Source organism: Ranitomeya variabilis, chromosome 6 (genome assembly GCF_051348905.1).
Source record: "Ranitomeya variabilis isolate aRanVar5 chromosome 6, aRanVar5.hap1, whole genome shotgun sequence".
Lineage (NCBI taxonomy): Eukaryota > Metazoa > Chordata > Amphibia > Anura > Dendrobatidae > Ranitomeya > Ranitomeya variabilis.
This window is the reverse complement of record NC_135237.1, coordinates 283,836,347-283,855,024: the sequence shown is the minus strand read 5'-3', so window position 1 is coordinate 283,855,024 and position 18,678 is coordinate 283,836,347. Positions and strand designations below refer to the sequence as shown.

The following is an 18,678-nucleotide window of genomic DNA, read 5'->3' as shown; positions in this document are numbered from 1 at the left end:
GCACTTGTATTTATGCCAAGGAATATTGAGTTAGTCATAGTTGGGCTGTCCAATGTCTTACTTTTTTGACAGGTTTGTGAGACTTCCCGCTTCTGAGTCAGCAGATGCAACTTTGTGGGAAAACTGTATGCAGCTTGTAAACACATGGGAAGATATGTGCTATTTTCTACCTTCATGGTATGTAAGATGGATTCAGGTATATTATGAATCATCAAATGAGGAGGCTAAAAGGAAGTAAATCCTGTTAGTCTTTTCTTCATTGTGTAAATTATAAAGTTCTGCGTGCATATACACTGAGAAATTTAGACTTAGGGTACTGTCACACAGTGGCACTTTGATCGCTCCGATGGCACGATCCGTGACGTTGCAGCGTCGCTTGATTATCGCTCCAGCGTCGTAGACTGCGGTCACACTTTGCAATGCACGGCGCTGGAGCGATAATTTCATGACGTAGTTGCGATGTAGAAGTCATACGAGACATTGGGAATATCGTGCACACCTTTGTTAGGCCGGCGTCACACTGGCGAGTTTTACGGACGTAAGAGCGCAGAAACTACGTCCGTAAAACTCGCATTACATACGGCACAATTATTCTCAATGGGGCTGCTCCTATTAGCCGTATATTACGGTTCAGTATTATACGGCTTTCTACGGCCGTACAAAATCGCAGCATGCTGCGTTTGTCAGCGTATTGCGCTAATAATACGCCAATGAAAGTCTATGGGGGCGAGAAAAATACGGATTCCACACGGACCTGCAGTGTGACTTGCGAGAAATACGCAGCGGTGTTAGTGAAAAGTCGGTAATTCAATTGCCGGCTTTTTCCTTCTCCTTCACAAACCCGACATGATATGAGACATGGTTTACATACAGTAAACCATCTCATATCCCCTTTTTTTTTGCATATTCCACACTACTAATGTTAATAGTGTGTATGTGCAAAATTTGGGCACTGTAGCTGCTAAAATAAAGGGTTAAATGGCGGAAAAAATTGGCGTGGGCTCCCGCGCAATTTTCTCCACCAGAGTGGTAAAGCCAGTGACTGAGGGCAGATATTAATAGCCAGGAGAGGGTCCATGGTTATTGGCCCCCCGTGGCTAAAAACATCTGCCCCCAGCCACCCCAGAAAAGGCACATCTGGAAGATGCGCCTATTCTGGCACTTGGCCACTCTCTTCCCACTCCCTGTAGCGGTGGGATATGGGGTAATGAAGGGTTAATGTCACCTTGCTATTGGAAGGTGACATTAAGCCAGATTAATAATGGAGAAGCGTCAATTATGACACCTATCCATTATTAATCCAATTGTAGGAAAGGGTTAAAAAACACACACACACATGATTAAAAAGGATTTTAATGAAATAAACACAGCGGTTGTTGTAATAATTTATTGTTCTCGCAATCCATTTGCAAACCCTCGCTTGGCAAAATAATAAACGCACAATATACATACCTTCTGATGTCAGATCACGTCACACGATGTAATCCATCTGAAGGGGTTAACTAATATTACAGGCAGGAGCCCTGCTAAATGCAGCTGTGCTCCATGCCTGTAAGCCCCGGCGAATGAATGAAATGTAGGTCAATGACCTACATTTCCTTCAGTCGCGGTGATGCGCCCCCTGGTGGATGTCCTCATATGACCTGGAGCGTGGGAAAAAGTTCCCAGGCTGCAGTTCATGAGAACATCCAGCAGAGGGCGCCTCACCGCGACTCAATGTAAGTACAGATCACTGCTTTCCTTTCAGCACCCGGGGATTACAGGCACGAGCGAGTGGTTTATCGCAGCTGTGCCTGTAATATTAGTTAACCCCTTCAGATGGATTACTTCGTGGGACGTGATCTGACATCAGAAGGTATGTATCTTGTGCGTTTATTATTTTGCCAAGCGAGGGCCTGGAAATGGATTGCGAGAACAATAAATTATTACAACAACCGCTGTGTTTATTTCATTAAAATCCTTTTTAATCATGTGTGTGTGTGTTTTTTAACCCTTTCCAACAATTGGATTAATAATGGATAGGTGTCATAATTGACGCCTCTCCATTATTAATCTGGCTTAATGTCACCTTCCAATAGCAAGGTGGCATTAACCCTTCATTACCCCATATCCCACCACTACAGGGAGTGGGAAGAGAGTGGCCAAGTGCCAGAATAGGCGCATCTTCCAGATGTGCCTTTTCTGGGGTGGCTGGGGGCAGATGTTTTTAGCCACGGGGGGGCCAATATCCATGGACCCTCTCCTGGCTATTAATATCTGCCCTCAGTCACTGGCTTTACCACTCTGGCGGAGAAAATTGCGCGGGAGCCCACGCCAATTTTTTCCGCCATTTAACCCTTTATTTCAGCAGCTACAGCGCTGAAATTTTGCACATACACACTACTAACATTAGTAGTGTGGAATATGCAAAAAAAAAGGGGATATGAGATGGTTTACTGTATGTAAACCATGTCTCATATCCTGTCGGGTTTGTGCAGGAGAAATGAAAAGCCGGCAATTGAATTACCGGCTGTTCACAGATATCGCGCTGAATGAAATCTAAATACAGAATATATATATATGTGTCTCAATGACATATATATATATATATATATATATATATATATATATATATATATATATATACATACTGTATATATGTTTTAATGAACATTTGAGCACATAAATCCATTAGATGTCGGTTTTGCAAGCCTGCGCGAAAATCTCGCAGTACGGATGCCATACGGATTACATACGGAGGATGCCATGCGCAAAATACGCTGACACACCCTGCCTACGGATCACTATTTTGGGAACATTTCACCGTATTTCGGCCGTATTACGGCCGTAAAATACGGACCGTATTGTCTTACGCCGAGTGTGACGCCGGCCTTAGACGCTGCGATCATGCCGCCACAGCGGGACACTTGACGACGAAATAAAGTTTCAAACGATCTGCTACGACGTACGATTCTCAGCGGGGTCCCTGATCGCAGTAGCGTGTCAGACACAGCGATATCGTAACTATATCGCTGGATTGTCACGGATCGTGCCGTTGTAGCGACCAAAGTGCCACTGTGTGACAGTACCCTAACCCTTCGGAAGCCACTATGTCATTCTCTAGTAAATTATCTCTTTAGAACAGCAATCCCCAACCTGTCTTACTTCATGAGTCACATAAATCTCAGAGAGGGTTTCAAGCCACATCCAGTGCCTCCCCAAACAGTGACATTCAGCTCCTGCCCCCCCCCCCCGACAGTAGTGACACCAAGAACGCCCTTATCAGTATAATGACAGCCAAAACCTTTACCACAGAAATCACACCAACGAGATTTTCTCTTCATAACTTTTTGATAAACACGGTGCTAATGCATTAAGCTGGCAGACAGTCGAGAGCCACAGGATGGGTTCACAAGCCACATGTGGCTCCAGAGCCACAGGTTTGGGATCCCTGCTTTAGAAAAAGCTCTATACTCGTCCTTTATTTGGTCATAATATATGGGGAAGGGAGAAGTTGATCCGACTTGTACTTTTGAACGACATCATTGGTTTTACCATGACGTGTACTAGAAAATGGGAAAAAAATTCCAAGTGCGGTGAAATTGCAAAAAAAGTGCAATCCCATGCGTGTTTTTTGTTTGGCTTTTTTGCTAGGTTCACTAAATGCTAAAACTGCCATTATGATTTTCCAGGTCAGTATGAGCTCATAGACACCAAACATGTCTAGGTTATTTTGTATCTAAGTGGTGAAAAACAATTCCAAACTTTGCTAAAAAAAATACAAATTTGAGCCATTTTCCAATACCCGTAGTCCATTTTTTGTGATCTGGGGTCGGGTGAGAGCTTATTATTTGTGTGCTGAGCTGATGTTTTTAGTGATACCATTTTGGTGCAGATATGTTTTTTTGATCGCCCGTTATTGCATTTTAATTCAATATCGCGACAACAAAATACCCCTTAATTTTGGCGTTTTGAATTTTTTTCTCACTACGCCGTTTAGCGATCAGGTTAATCCTTTTTTTTATTGATAGATCGGGCGATTCTGGACGCGGCAATACCAAATATGTGTATATTTGATTTTATTTTTATTGTTTTATTTTGAATGGGGCGAAAGGGTGGTGATTTAAACTTTTATATTTTTTTTATTTATTTCATATTTTTTAAACTTTTTTTTTTACTTTTGCCATGCTTCAATAGCCTCCATGGGAGGCTAGAAGCTGGCATAGCCTGATTGGCTCTGCTACATAGCAGCGATCATCAGATGTAGCTTAAAGGGAACCTGTCACCTGAATTTGGCGGGACTTGTTTTGGGTCATATGGGCGGGGTTTTTGGGTGTTTGATTCACCCTTTCCTTACCCGCTGGCTGCATGCTGGCCGCAATATTGGATTGAAGTTCATTTTCTGTCCTTCGGAGTACACGCCTGCGCAAGGAAATATTGCCTTGCGCTGGCGTGTACTACGGAGGACACAGCATGAACATCAATGCAATATTGCGGCCAGCATGCAGCCAGCGGGTAAGGAAAGGGTGAATCAAACACCCGAAAACCCCGCCCATATGACCCAAAACCGGTCCCGCCAAATTCAGGTGACAGGTTCCCTTTAATTACAGGCTTGCTATGAGCGCTGACCACAGGATGGCGCTCACAGCAAGCCGGCATCAGCAACCATAGAGGTCTCAAGGAGACCTCTGGTTACTATACCGACGCTTCGCTGACCCCCGATCATGTGACGGGGGTCGGCGATGAGCGTATTTCCGGCCGCGCGGCCGGAAGTGGTAGTTAAATGTCGCTGTCAGCGTTTGACAGTGGCATTTAACTAGTTAATAGTGGATGGTGGATCGCGATTCCACTCGCCGCTATTGCACTCACATGTCAGCTGTTCAAAACAGCCGATATGTCGTGGCTTTGATGTGGGCTCACCGACGGTAGTCAGAAAGGGGTTAAAATCATGAATTTCCAGAACAGTTAAAAATCAACAGAGAAATTAAAAAATATGTAGGAAACAAATTTCTCTGTAATGGAGGAGTAGTAGGGGGACACAAAAAAAAGAGGCTACCAGATGCATTTCGAGCGCAAGTGCGGTCTTAGACTTGGTTTAAGCTTCTTCTTACTCTGTGTCTAACTAACGCTGTGTGGTGGCATGGATCGCAGGCCTCTCTGCAGCTCAAGCTACATTGTGGGGTGAGCTGTTTTTTTCCTTTTTTCTATGCACATAATAGGGACAATGTTGTGTATGTCTGACAAATGATAATATTCTATATGTAATAAAGTGAAGTCTCCTAGAGAGAGAAGACACATTTTTTTCTGATTTAGGTTTAGCTGATTCACTGCAATGGGATACATTGATTTATTCACAATGTTTGCATTTCACCTTTAGTGATTTTTTTTAGAAAAACAGGCAAATAATTCCTACCAACTCTGGTGTATGTTAGCAACTTTTGAGCACAACAGATATGTGTGATTTCCAAAAAATAATGAAAAAAAACTGACTAGCACATCCAAACACAACAAGGCAAGTGTGAACAGGTGCAATCTTCTATGACTGCAGAGTAAAACAAAAATAATACAGCTGCACTCTGTATGTGCTAAGATACAGAATATGCAGCCATTGAATATATGATGTTTGAACTGCATTATTATTAATTACTAACAAATTGGAGAGAACCCCAAATGAATCATCACTAGAAAGACTAAAAATTAACTTTTATTATTTGTATTATTAACATTTAGAAGGGTATAAAATCGAAATGTCCCTAATCTGCTTTACTTTAATTTGTCTTTGTATAGCTTTACTGCTATCTTTTGTGCAAAATGATAAGTAGAAGTAATTAGTAAATTTGTTAAATTTGTTAATAATTTATGTATCCCTCCAAAGCCTGTATGTCCTCAAATTTGTAATGTAATGCATTACTACTATATAGAAGAATCCTAGCCTAATACTTCTTAGCACTAGGGTTGAGCGAAATGGATCGGACAAATTAAAAAATCGCCGACTTTCGGCAAAGTCGGGTTTCATGAAACCCGACCTGATCCTAGTGTGGGATCGGGCATGCGGTCGGCGATCTGCGCGCAAAAGTCGCGTTTCATATGATGTTTCAGCGCCATTTTTCAGCCAATGAATGAGGACGCAGAGTGTGGGCAGCGTGATGACATAGGTCTCGGTCCCCACCATCTTAGAGAAGGGCATGACAGTGATTGGCTTGCTTTCTGCGGCGTCACAGGGGCTATAAAGGGGCGTGCACGCCGACCGCCATCTTACTTCTGCCGATCTCAGCATAGGGAGAGGTTGCTGCAGCTTCATCCGAAGAAGGGCTATAGTTAGGGAGGGAAGATTAACCCCCAAACCGCTTGTGCTGTAGCGATTTCCACTGTCCAACACCACCTTTTTTTGCAGGGACAGTGGAGGCTATATTTTTGTGCATCAGCTCTGTAGCTTATTAGGCTGCCTTATAAGGCTCTCTGATAGCTGCATTGCTGTTTGCACGCAGCTGTGCAAACCAACTGCTTTTTTAAAAGCAAAAATCCTGTTGCACCTTTCTGCACAGTTATCTTGTTTATTTGTCCACACTTTTGTGTGCAGCAGTCCTTTTTATTGCTGCCACACTTGCCCTGAGATCATTGTAGGGAGACTGAAATTGTACTACAGTCCTTGTATTTTTTCATATATCTTCCAGCCACTTTCTGCCACTTACATTGTGTTGTGTTACACACTGGGCCTGAGTTGCGGTGCTGTCTCCAAAAAAAAGTGAGATTCAAATTCTCACAAAGTGGATATACTTCAGTCCTGTTAGTTTGTCGTATGTCAGTCAGCCACGTTCTGCCACTTACATTGTGTTGTTTTATGCACAGGGCCTGAGTTTTGGTTCAGTCTCCCCCCCCAAAAAAGGGAGATTTAAATTCTCAATAAGTTTATATACACCTTCTACCTTGTTTACTGACTTCTCCAATTCCTCCATTTGCAGCTGCTGAATGTCCACCATAGGCCATTTTTATACCTCCCTAAATGGGCTGACTCCCCCCACGGGGCCGTGGTCACCACCTGGCACAAGCACCCGTGCAAGTGCCGTTTGCCTGGACAGGTGGGTGGGCCCACTCTTGGGTGACGGCACAGGCACAGGGTCCCTCATAGTATAATGAAGTGTCTCTGACGGTGGTGGTGCACAACCAATGTCAGACACACCGTCGTAATATGAGGGGCCCTGTGCCAGTACCGCCGCCCACGAGAGAGTGTTCCCCCCCAGCTCGAACAGTGCTCTACCACTTGCAATACTTACCTCTCCCTGCTCCACCACTGTGTAGTCTGTGCTGTTAAATCCTTCAATGGCACTGCCAATACAAATTTGTTGAAATGATAGATGATAGTTAAAATATACAGGGGCCCTGGCCTCCATTTAGACCAGTTAATACTTTGTGCCTACTACCACTGTCTGCTACTCAGCAGAGGAGCCCACCCCTGTACCTAGCTATGCCACCTGTTTATTTATGAACAATTTTTTGGCAGACATTTAGCCCATTTTATTATTTGGGCCTACTAACTGTGTCTGCCACTCATTACAGTTTTCCTCCACTGAACAAAGCAATGCCGCCTGTTTAGTCCTGTTACCAATTTTGAACTGCATTTAGCCTACTTTATTATTTGGGCCTATATCTGTTTCCTCCTCATCCTGCCCATTGCCCAGCCACTGCTAGATGAGTCTGCTGGTACATTGACCCAGACCACTACATTCCCCTTGCACTCTACACAACCAGAATCTGACCCTGCTGAAAGTCAGGTTCCCCTTACCGCATACTATACCACCTTACACGGGGACAAAGAGGAAGGTGCAGATGAAAGTGCAGGTTCCTTCATCAGGTGGGGGGCATACTCGTTGGCGACGTCACTGGCACAGGGCCCCTCATAGTACGCAAAAGTGTCTCCACCGTCAAACACACCGCAGTACTATGAGGGGCCCTGTGCCAGTGCCAGCAAGTGGGCCCCCCTGCTTGCTCAGGATCACAGCACTTGCAAAGTTGAAATACTTACCTCTCCCTGCTCCACCGCCGTGACGTATTCTGCGTTTCCTGGGCCCACGAAAATCTTGAGCCAGCCCTACCCCCCACAACTTTAGCCAAATGATCCCCAATTTTCAATGCCTAACTATTATTATAAGGTAAATTAAGATTGACAAGCTTAAGTAATAAGAATTGATGTTTTTGGCATTAAAATGGGCACTGTAGGTGTTTTCCTGTCCTCCACTCACAGCCGACTTTGATTCCCCATTGACTTGCATTGGGTTTCGTGTTTCAGTTGGCCCCCAACTTTTCGCAATAATAGGCCGATTTCACCCGACCCGACTTTCGACAAAGTCGGGTTTCGCAAAACCCGACTCGATCCGAAAAAAGTAAAAGTCGCTCAACTCTACTTAGCACTTACAAAGTGCTGCTGTATTCTTTTATTTATCTATTATGCAGTCATAGCAGCATGCACTTGTTCACGCTTGCTTTACTCTGTTCGGAGGTGCTAGTCAGTTTTCTTTTTTGTAGTGTACTAGTGGAGGCCTTGAATGCCTCCTTTTCTGACTGAGCACTCCTCTCACCAGCCTAAAGCTTTTTTCAACTCCATATTTTTAAATTAGTGCTGGATCATACCAGCCCTTTAAATTTGTAGGTTTTTAGCCTGTGAGAGGCACGATATTAGGTTAAGGTCCCATCAAAGAAGCGTACACCTTGTCGCGGCTGTAGAGCTGTAATGAATTGGTCAATTTGTGCTCTGAGTTTATTAATTTTTATAAGTATATTCTATATAGCAGTTATGCAGTTTGTTTTTCAAATACTCAATGTTTGCTTAAGTGCAATTAGTATCACACAGCTATGGATACACAGTGAAGGAGAAGGGGCAGTGCAGCAGAGCTGAAGAAGCTGCAAGAGGAGGATAGCTGATAGAAGGGTTTGTAATGTGGCATTGCTAAACTCAGCTTTGCTGCCTCTAACCCCACAGTGTATGAAAGGTGTGAGTCATTTGTGCTCTAATCTCCCAATACTTTCTAATTATGTATGCAGTTAAACCATGAGATCACAGCTGTATCATTATATCTCACACACTGAGAAACCTATGCCATGGTGGAGGTGTTTTTATTTTTTACTGTTTTGCTGCCTGCTTATGATTGGCATTCCCCCAATGAAACACATCGGATAACACCCACTTGGACTTGCAAAAAGTTAGGATTGAAAAAACTTGGTGACAAAATGTTAGATAAAGTAGTGCACTTTTTTGACACCACTTGACAAAAGAGGCAAGTGGTGGCAAAAAAGGCCACTGCTTTATCTAACATTTTGTCACCAAGTTTTTTCAATCCTAATAACAATTCACACACTTGGCTGCATAATAGTGGTTTTTATCAATGTGGTGCATCCAGATGCAGAACGTGTACTCACTCCACTACTGCACACTTTTTCTATGATAGTGAAAATAAACAACAATATAAAATAAAACAATTTATTAACTGCAACAGCAAAAATGTGGTTTACCTGATCAGATGTGCAGCATGCAATTTGAGCTAAATAGGCTGCACCCCCCAAATGCTGAAAATTTGTATTTCAGAGCATATTACTGACATTGTTACCTCCACTAGTGCTAATCGCTCCATGTCATTTGCATCCAAGCACTTCGTCTCCTGTCATCAAAGAAATACCGCGTCTCTGCAAGTGATCGGCATTGAGAAACTTACATCACTAGCAAGAGGTGGAGATGTCAAAAGACTCTTAATGACTCGTGAAGTGTACTGGATGTTCTGCTTGAATACCTGTCACCCTGCAGGTCTAAATGCTGGAAAGGAGATAATGTTCCACTACTAGAGTTAACCCTTGTATGTAACTTGTATTTCTTAGGCCTCTTTCACACATCAGTGTCTCCGGTACGTGTAATGACAGTTTTCTCACGTACCGGAGCCACTGACACACGTAGACGCATTCAAATGAATGGGTCTATGCACATGTCTCCGTGTTTTCAATGACCGTGTGTCCGTGTTGAAAACACGGAGACATGTCCGTTTTCTCCGGCAGCACGTACAGCAATACGTCCTGCACACGTGCACACGGAGAACGGTGTGCACTCTCCTCCGTGTGCACATACCGCCCGCAGGAGAGACAGCGCTACAGTAAGCGCTGTCCCCCCAGCGTGTGGTGCTGAAGGCGGCATTCATCTCTTCTCCCCGGTAGGAGAAAAGAGATGAAAGATCAAGTTTTTGTTCTTTTTTGTTAAAAATAAAGTATGCTGGTGACCTCCCGCCTGCCATCCCCAGTGCGCCGCCCGGCCCCTTGCAAAGAAATACTCACCCAGCTCCCGCGATCTCTCCTCTCAGCACTGGCAGCTTGTCCTGTGTGAGTCGTCAGGTGGGACCGCTCATTACAGTGATGAATATGCGCATATTCACCACTGTAATGAGCGGTCCCACGTAACCGCTCACACAGGACAGGCTGCCAGCGCTGAGAGGAGAGTGGAGACATTGCGGGAGCTGGGTGAGTATTTCTCTGCAAGGGGCCGGGCGGCTCACTGGGGATGGCAGGTGGGAGGTCACCAGCATACTTTATTTTTAACAAAAAAGAACAAAAACTTGATCTTTCATCTCTTCTCTCCTGCCGGGGAGAAGAGATGAATGCCACCTTCAGCACCACACGCTTACTGTAGCGCTGTCTCTCCTGCGGGCGGTACGTGCACACGGAGGAGAGTGCACACTGTTCTCCATGTGCACGTGTGCAGGATGTATTGCTGTACGTGCTGCCGGAGAAAAACGGACATGTCTCCGTGTTTTCAACACGGACACACGGTCCATGAAAACATGGAGACATGTGCATAGACCCATTCATTTGAATGGGTCTACGTGTGTCAGTGGCTCTGGTACATGAGAAAACTGTCAGTACACTTCCCGGAGACACTGATGTGTGAAAGAGGCCTAAATGTGTTCTTTCATTTCTTTGTTTTTTTTTCTCTTTGTATATCCTCCAGATATTTATCTGCTCTGTGATTTTAAACTTTGTGAGTCACTATGTGTCATGTGATTGGTACTCAATTTTCATTGGTTGGGGCTGATATATAATCAGGTTGTTACCAATGCTGAGTAGCTTTGAGAAAGAACAAGCTGTTGTTCGAAACGCGTAATCTGTTACTCATTATCATGTGAATTCATCCTATTGGACTTCATGTTTTATTCACAATAAATTTGGAATTTTTTTGGAAGCTGGATTTTTCTTTTTTTGCTACATTTGTTACACGTGATGACTACACGATATCCGTGCTTCCCCACAACACATGCACAACAGGTGAGCTGGTTTTTCTATTTCTGTCTAGTGAAATAAATTTCCTTTAATTATTGCATTCAAGGTTTGTGTAACGTTTACGATCTTGCATCAGACCTTCATCAGAACTGAATGCATGAGAGGAGGAACCACGGTACCAGCGATTGTGGAATGCGATCTGCATTGCTTGTGGAGGCACCTCCATAATCGATGCATATCGCATTCAACGACTGGGGATCACGTGTGCCCACTGCTAAAAGGAATGAATATCTACTGCTCCCCATGCCCATAGTCCCTGGGCATGGAGAGCAGTGAGTATTCTGGCAGCTGTCCTCTGTTTGTAAGCAGTGCATGACATCACTGCCATGTGCTGCTTACAGGCATAAATCATGCATACCAGGATAGGGATAAGGGGGCCATGCATACCAGGATCAGGATGAGTGAGCCATGCATACCAGGATAGGGATGAAGGGGCTATGCATACCAGAATAGGGATGAGGGGGCCGTGCATACCAGAATAGGGATGAGGGGGTTGTGCATACCAGAATGGGGATGAGGGGGCCGTGCATACCAGGACAGGGATGAGGGGGCCATGTATACCAGGATAGGGATGAGGGGGCCATGTATACCAGGATATAGATGAGGGGGCCATGCATACCAGGATCAGGGTCGGCATTAGCGGCAGGCAGACCAGGCAGCTGTCTAGGGCCCCCGCTCCCTCAGGGGCCCCTAGCCAGTCGTCTGCCACCAGCACTGACTTCGCCCCACCAGTGCCGACTCACCCCCCTGCCAGCGCCGACGCATTCAACTATACCGGCGTCTATGATGCCGGAACAGTTCAATTCAGTGATGGAGGAGAGAGCGTCAGCTGATGCTCCCTCTCCCATCATTCCCCTCTGCCTGACACTGCGGGTGCACGATGACGCCATATCATCGGGCACCTGCTGTGTGCCGGGCAGACTGCAGCTGCTGAGAACCAAGCCAGGAGCAGTGAGGGGCAAGAGGAGCGGTGAGGATTATTTTTTTCTAATATATCAATGAGTGCTGGACTGTGGGGCAATTCTCAGGGGGTACATTATATTCTATGGGGGGCTGTATTATATTCTATGGGGGCTGTATTATATTCTATGGGGGGCTGTATTATATACTGTGGGGGGCTGTATTATATACTGTGGGGGGCTGTATTATATACTGTGGGGGGCTATAATATACTAAGGGGGCTGTATTATATTCTATGGGGGACTGTATTATATTCTATGGGGGGCTGTATTATATTCTATGGGGGGGCTGTATTATATTCTATGGGAAATATGTATTATATTCTATGGGGGGCTGTATTATATTCTATGGGGAGGAATGCATCATACTCTTTGATGGGGCTACATTATATTCTATGGGGGGCCTACATAATATTCTATGGAGGGGCTGTATTTTATTCTATGGGGGGCTGTATTATATTCTTTGGGGGAGGATTGCATCAAGCTGTTTGATGGGGCTACATAACACTCCTTGACAGAAGTTAAGTCGCTTATCCATGTTATGTAAATAAAAGCTTATAACCTGACATTAAATTCATCCATTGGTTGTATAAATTATTCTTTTGAAAGCTGAAACCCTCTGAAATGTGGTTTAGGTTAAGAAAATAAATTGGCATCAATGCAAAAATATTGATCAGTTAAAGGACACAGAATGGTGAGATTTTCGCAAGACAAAAGTTTTGTCACCTGGTCATATAATGCACCCAATTCTAGTTTACATCCTCACCTGTGCTCAGTAAATGATCGGTTAATTAGAGTGTGCATAAAAAGAAACCCAGCACCCCAGACCTTCACTTAAACTGCAACTTGAGCTCTGACAACATGCCAAAAATCAACCCTGCGACCAAAGCCTGGATTATCAAGCGGCTGAAGACCAGATCCACTGCAGAGGTGGTTGGGCACCTTTAATGTGTCTCAGCGTCAAGTACAAAGAATTAAGAAAAGATTTGAAGAGACTGGAGATGTGTTTGACAAGCCCAAGTCTGGCAGACCCCGCAAGACAACTGCTCAGGAGGAACGTTTGTTGGTTAGAAAATCCAAAGCAAGCCCCTCTTCCACTGCAGCAGAGCTCCAACAGGCCTGGTCACCTCAAGTCTCTGTGTCAACTAGAATAGTTTGTAGGATTCTGTCTCAAAATGGCCTCCATGGTCGAATCAGTGCCCAGAAGCCAGCACTGAACAAAAGGCAACTAAAAAACCATGTGGCATTTGCAAAGTCCCACAGCGTGCTAAACAGATGGACTCTGGAAAAGTGGCAGAAGGTGGATTTCTCTGATGAATCTTCAGAAAATTACACCACAGCTGCCGCAAATACTGCAGTAGACCTACTGGAGCCCTTATGGATCCAAAATACACCCAGAAAACAGTTAAATTTGGTGGTGGAAAGATCATGGTCTGGGGTTACATTCAGTATTGCGGTGTGAGAAACATTTGCAAGGTGGAAGTCAATATCAATAGCCTAAAATATCAAGAAGTATTAGCTACCTCTTATATTTCAAATCATAAAAGGGGTCAAATTCTGCAGCAGGATGGTGCTCCATCTCATATATCCATCTCTACAACAAAGTTCCTCCAGGCAAAAAAGATCAAGGTGCTCAAGGACTGGCCAGCCCTGTCGCCAGACATGAACATCATTGAGCATGTTTGGGGTAGGATGAAAGAGGAAGCTTGGAAGACAAAACCAAAGACTCTAGATGAACTCTGGGAGGCATGTAAGATTGCATTCTTTGCTATTCCTGATGACTTCATTAATAGATTGTATGAATCGTTGTTGAACCGCATGGATGCAGTCCTTCAATCTCATGGAAGTCACACAAAATATTAAATATGGCTCTAATAGCACCACAACTTCATTAACCAATGTTATGCAACATATATTTGTATTTTAAGTTAATTATTTGTTTGAATATCACATAACTTTCTGTGGATGACAAAACTTTTGTCTTGCCAAAATCTGACCATCTGTGTCCAGGAAAGAAATATATCTTGGTACCGTGTTAGCCAGTAGATAGAAAAATATTTAGAATTGAGAGTCCTCAGTGGTTGATACTGTTTAATGGCTAACTGAAAAGATGGTAACAAATTGCAAGCTTTCGAGACTACATACGTCTCTTCATCAGGCAAAGACTAAAACAAATTCTGAAGAATCACATATTTATGCACAACATAGTATAGAAAAAAAAAAAAAAAAAGGGGAGAGGGGAAAAAAAAACATGGATAAGCCAGGTGACATGAAGCAGAATTACCATGGGTGATAAACAGTTACGTCCATAAATATTGGGCCAATTCTTAGATAAGGATTGTTTTATTGTCCTGTTACATCAACTAATGAACTTGCCCATCAGACCATGTGGGGTCATCACAACAGAACCAGACCCTAATCACAGGACAATAAAACAATCCTTATCTAAGAATTGGCCCAATATTTATGGACGTAACTGTTTATCACCCATGGTAATTCTGCTTCATGTCACCTGGCTTATCCATGTTTTTTTTTCCCCTCTCCCTTTTTTTTTTTTTTTTCTATACTATGTTGTGCATAAATATGTGATTCTTCAGAATTTGTTTTAGTCTTTGCCTGATGAAGAGACGTATGTATTCTCGAAAACTTGCAATTTGTTACCATCTTTTCAGTTAGCCATTAAAAGGCATCTATGTCCATTAACTGATCAATATTTCTGCATTGATGCCAATCTATTTTCTTAACCTAAACCACATTTCGGAGGATTTCAGCTTTCAAAAGAATCATTTATACAAACAATGGATGAATTTAACGTCAGGTTATAAGCTTTTATTTACATAACATGGATAAGTGACATAACTTCTGTCAGGGAGTGTATATTTTATGGGAAGGTAGGTTGGATTATATTCTATGGGGACTGCATTATATTCTATGTATTAAATTTATTATATTCTATGAGGGGTTATTGCATCATACTCTATGAGGGGACTACATTGTATTCTTTGAGGGCTGCATTATATTCTATGGGTGGCTAGATTATATTGTAAGGGGCTTCATTATACTTTATGAGGGGGTTATATTATATTCTGTGGGGTGGCTGCATTATATGCTGGGATGGCAGCATTATACTATATGTGGCTGCATTATACTGTATCGAGGACTATGTGGAATACATTATACTATATGAAGAACGATGGGGTGCATTATACTATGGGAAGTGTATTGTACTACATGGATGACTGGCGGGGCATTATTCTATATGAAGCACTATGAGGAGTGTACAGTGGGGCAAAAAAGTATTTAGTCAGTCAGCAATAGTGCAAGTTCCACCACTTAAAAAGATGAGAGGCGTCTGTAATTTACATCATAGGTAGACCTCAACTATGGGAGACAAACTGAGAAAAAAAAAATCAGAAAATCACATTGTCTGTTTTTTTATCATTTTATTTGCATATTATGGTGGAAAATAAGTATTTGGTCAGAAACAAAATTTCATCTCAATACTTTGTAATATATCCTTTGTTGGCAATGACAGAGGTCAAACGTTTTCTGTAAGTCTTCACAAGGTTGCCACACACTGTTGTTGGTATGTTGGCCCATTCCTCCATGCAGATCTCCTCTAGAGCAGTGATGTTTTTGGCTTTTCGCTTGGCAACACGGACTTTCAACTCCCTCCAAAGGTTTTCTATAGGGTTGAGATCTGGAGACTGGCTAGGCCACTCCAGGACCTTGAAATGCTTCTTACGAAGCCACTCCTTCGTTGCCCTGGCGGTGTGCTTTGGATCATTGTCATGTTGAAAGACCCAGCCACGTTTCATCTTCAATGCCCTTGCTGATGGAAGGAGGTTTGCACTCAAAATCTCACGATACATGGCCCCATTCATCCTTTCATGTACCCGGATCAGTCGTCCTGGCCCCTTTGCAGAGAAACAGCCCCAAAGCATGATGTTTCCACCACCATGCTTTACAGTAGGTATGGTGTTTGATGGATGCAACTCAGTATTCTTTTTCCTCCAAACACGACAAGTTGTGTTTCTACCAAACAGTTCCAGTTTGGTTTCATCAGACCATAGGACATTCTCCCAAAACTCCTCTGGATCATCCAAATGCTCTCTAGCAAACTTCAGACGGGCCCGGACATGTACTGGCTTAAGCAGTGGGACACGTCTGGCACTGCAGGATCTGAGTCCATGGTGGCGTAGTGTGTTACTTATGGTAGGCCTTGTTACATTGGTCCCAGCTCTCTGCAGTTCATTCACTAGGTCCCCCCGCGTGGTTCTGGGATTTTTGCTCACCGTTCTTGTGATCATTCTGACCCCACGGGGTGGGATTTTGCGTGGAGCCCCAGATCGAGGGAGATTATCAGTGGTCTTGTATGTCTTCCATTTTCTAGTTATTGCTCCCACTGTTGATTTCTTCACTCCAAGCTGGTTGGCTATTGCAGATTCAGTCTTCCCAGCCTGGTGCAGGGCTACAATTTTGTTTCTGGTGTCCTTTGACAGCTCTTTGGTCTTCACCATAGTGGAGTTTGGAGTCAGACTGTTTGAGGGTGTGCAGAGGTGTCTTTTTATACTGATAACAAGTTTAAACAGGTGCCATTACTACAGGTAATGAGTGGAGGAAAGAGGAGACTCTTAAAGAAGAAGTTACAGGTCTGTGAGAGCCAGAAATCTTGATTGTTTGTTTCTGACCAAATACTTATTTTCCACCATAATATGCAAATAAAATGATAAAAAAACAGATAATGTGATTTTCTGGATTTTTTTTTCTCACTTTGTCTCCCATAGTTGAGGTCTACCTATGATGTAAATTACAGACGCCTCTCATCTTTTTAAGTGGTGGAACTTGCACTATTGCTGACTGACTAAATACTTTTTTGCCCCACTGTATATTATATGGAGGACTGAGGAGTGTATTATACTACATGGAGGACTGAGGACTGTATTATACTATATGTAGGACTATGAGGAGTGTACTATAATATATGGAGGACTGAGGAGTGTATTATACTATATGTAGGACTATGGGGAGTGTATAATACTATATGGAGCACTCTGAGGCGAGTATTACACTATATGTAGGATTGGGCAGTGTATTTTAATATATGGAGGACTATGAAGAGTGTATTATACTACATGAAGGACTGAGGAGTGTATTTTAATATATGGAGAACTATATGGAGTGTATTATACTATATTGAGGACTATGGGTAGTGTATTATACTATATGGAGGACTATGGGATGTGCATTATACTATATGGAGGACTATGGGGCACACTATATTATATGGAGGACTATGGCATGTGCATTTTACAATATGGAGGACTGTGGTGCACATTATACTATGTGGAGTACTATGGGGAGTGTATAATACTATATGGAGCACTATGAGGCAAGTATTATACTATATGGAGGACTGAGCAGTGTATTTTAATATTTGGATGATTATAAGGAGTGTATTATACTATATGGAGGACTGAGGAGTGTATTATACTATATGTAGGACTGATGAGTGTATTATACTATATGTAGGACTATGGGGAGTGTATAATACTATATGGAGCACTATGAGGCGATGTATTATACTATATGTAGGACTGGGCAATGCATTTTAATATATGGAGGACTATGAGGAGTGTATTATACTATATGGAGGACTGAGGAGTGTATTTTAATATATGGAGGACTATGAGGAGTGTATTATACTATATGGAGGACTGAGGAGTGTATTTTAATATAAGGAGAACTATAGGGAGTGCATTATACTATATTGAGGACTATGGGGAGTGTATTATACTATATGGAGAACTATGGGATGTACATTATACTATATGGAGGACTATGGGGCACATTGTATTATATGGAGGACTATGGGGTGTGCATTTTACAATATGGATGACTGTGGTGCACATTATACTATGTGGAGGACTATGGGATATATTATGCTAAACACTCAAAATTCCTATTCATCAAGATTTTAGATTGTTTATGCTGGAAAAGAAATCATTGTTCTCAGCAGCACTTCGCCGGTGTAAACTGTAGATGTGCTGCTGATAACATGATACCATATGGGGACAGATTGTTCTAATAGTGGTTGTTCTGTTCCCATCATTCTTTCTCAGTTGATGTAAAGAGGTCAGGAAACAAGTGTCGAACGACTTAAATTTTGTCGATCACACTCGTTTAGCGGCCTGAACTCAGCGCATGTAAATACTGCAGAAATGCTTCTGTGTGATGTGCAATATGTTAGCATTTGGTGCCCCATATTTAACTTTTGCCTAGGGCTCCACTTTGCCTAAAACCGGCTCTGACCAGGATAGGGATGAGGGGACCATGTATACCAGGATTGGGGATGAGAGGACCTTGTATACCAAGATGGGGATGAGGGGACCATGTATACCAGGATTGGGGATAAGGGGACCTTGTA

The 18,678-nt window shown here is 43.1% G+C and overlaps 1 protein-coding gene across 1 annotated transcript in view; it reads right to left on the bottom strand.

Moving 5' to 3' along the window:
- Positions 1 to 18,678, bottom strand: part of OTULINL (OTU deubiquitinase with linear linkage specificity like) — a 110,338-nt gene that overhangs the window by 24,339 nt on the left and 67,321 nt on the right. The gene's annotated exons all lie outside the window — the stretch shown is intronic.